The following is a 2,500-nucleotide window of genomic DNA, read 5'->3' on the forward strand; positions in this document are numbered from 1 at the left end:
AACAGAGTACATAGTTTTGCCAGGTATGATTGTGACAGGTAAGTGTATTGACAGGTAAGAGTAGATGTAATACTTGAGCAGTGTTGTGTTGGGAAGTGGTCGGTAAAATCGTTAAAGGTGACGGCTATATTCAGAAAAGCCTTGCTCTCAAACCACGTCAATTTTTCAAGTCCCCATAGATGACTAACCCGGTTTTTGAGACAGTTTTCCCTTATGATCACCTAGACATCTTACTAATCCATCACCATATCCATAAAAGAGGGAGGTATCGAGGCATTTGCTCCCCAATTTTGACTGACGCTTTTACACTTTTTGGAGAGTCGGCACTCAAATGAGTCTTTTTTAATCCTTTCTTTTTTTTACCCTTGACTTTCCCTCTTCCCTACATGAAAAAAAAAAATAAATAAATAAAACAAAATAGTCTTAACAACATGAGCAACTTCAACTAGAGGCCTTGGAAATAGTAGGCGTGAGAGAGCAAAGAGAGTGATTTGACAGGTGATGAGGAAGGCTATTCAGAACACTTGTCTTATCTAAAACTGAGTATTACTTGTCACTGATTGTAAATTCAAGGCTGCGTATGTCTAACAGCCTTATTCAGAATCGCTTTGCACTCCCACGATGACAATTTCCAAAGGCTCTAATTGAAGATACTCATGTTTTTAAGGCTATTTTTATGGTTCTGGTGATGGATTAGCAAGATTTCTAATTGATCATAAGGAGAAACTGTCTTGAAATCCCAGCTAGTTGTCTAAATGGGACTTGAAAAATTGTCGTGGTGAAAAGGCAAGGCGTTTCTGAATATGGCCGTAAGTCAAGGTGGTTTTCAGTCTCCCCTCAGTGGTAGATGCGTATGATAAGAGAGATAAACTCGCTCCCTGTCACGTGGTCATCTACAGGACAAGAAGAGACAGTCATGCTCTTAGTCAAACAAGTTGCTAAAGTGAGAGATGGAAAAAATAGTACACAGAAGCTTACGAAAATCATTCTAACGGTGTTTTACAAAATGTATTTCAAATTTTCTATTGTTTGTGTTTGTTTATTTACTTTGCTTGTAAATTTTGCCTTCTCTGTCTAGTTCTGTCTTTTTGCATTTAATTTTCTTCTGACTGTTTATCTTTCTGCTTGCCTCTTTATCTTGTTTATCTGTATGTTTGTTTGTTTTTCCTCCAAATTATTTACTATCTATCTATCTGTTTGTCTGTTTATTTTCTTTTATGTAAGTGGGGAAAAATGGCCAAGGGCAACAAAACTGATGATTAGAAAAAATGGCCCACTGAGGTACTGGTTCCTGAACGAGCTGAATAGAAAATAGCCGAAATAGGACATCAGGATGATAATAGGAGTAATGATTTTTTTTTTCAGGAAGAAGGTATGTGTAGCTAGTGCATGTAGTGTTGTGTGAAGGAAGAGAGTTGTCTTTAGAGGACAGGCTGTGACTACCCCCTTGTGTTGTGAAATACGAAGGAAAACGTTCAGTGAGGTCACGGCTGGATTTAATGATAAGGTCAACGCAACACCTGATCCAGTGCATTAGACCTCACTGGGAGTAATTATCGTTTCAGCAGGGTGTCTACTGCCTCCTTCATCTATTTATCTGTTTATCTACATATCTGACAGCATAGCTCCATACTCACTACCTATCCACAGTCCATCTGTCTCTTTCCCTCCCTGTCTATCCCCCTTCCTGTTTGTGTTTCCTTGTATCTCACTCCACCATTCAGTCTTTCCCCAAGAATTCCACCAAAGACAAGACACAGAGGGTGGTGGAAGAAAACCCGCCACAGTGCAAAGGAGAATTGCTCCTGATGAGGGGAGAATATTTTTCCTCAATGTACAAACGCAGAGATAATTATCACAGAGCCTACCTTGGGGAAAGAGTGAGGCTAGAAAAAACGAGGGTGAAAAAATGAAAAATGAGTGAGTGCTGATGTGTGTGTGTGTGTGTGTGTGTGTGTGTGTGTGTGTGTGTGTGTGTGTGTGTGTGTGTGTGTGTGTGTGTGTGTGTGTGTGTGTGCATGAGACAGACAGAGAGAGAGAGAGAGAGAGAGAGAGAGAGAGAGAGAGAGAGAGAGAGAGAGAGAGAGAGAGAGAGAGAGAGAGAGAGAGAGAGAGAGTCATTATTTTTCTTTTATGTATCTAAGTATATTACTCTGGGGATGAATAATGAGAGAGAGAGAGAGAGAGAGAGAGAGAGAGAGAGAGAGAGAGAGAGAGAGAGAGAGAGAGAGAGAGAGAGAGAGAGAGATTAATTCCAAAGAATATTAACATTTTCATTTTTCTTTTCATCTTTAATGTGAATGTAAAAGACACGATTGACATCATTCTATCATTATTATTATTATTATTATTATTATTATTATTATTATCATCATTATTAATATTGTTATTATTACTATTATCATCAACATCATCATCATTAATACCACAATTTACACGAAATATTACCACAATCACCATTTTCTTTACCTCTCACGTAGTCTCCCCTGAAATTAACGGC

Source organism: Portunus trituberculatus, chromosome 23 (assembly GCF_017591435.1).
Source record: "Portunus trituberculatus isolate SZX2019 chromosome 23, ASM1759143v1, whole genome shotgun sequence".
Taxonomy (NCBI): Eukaryota; Metazoa; Arthropoda; class Malacostraca; order Decapoda; family Portunidae; genus Portunus; species Portunus trituberculatus.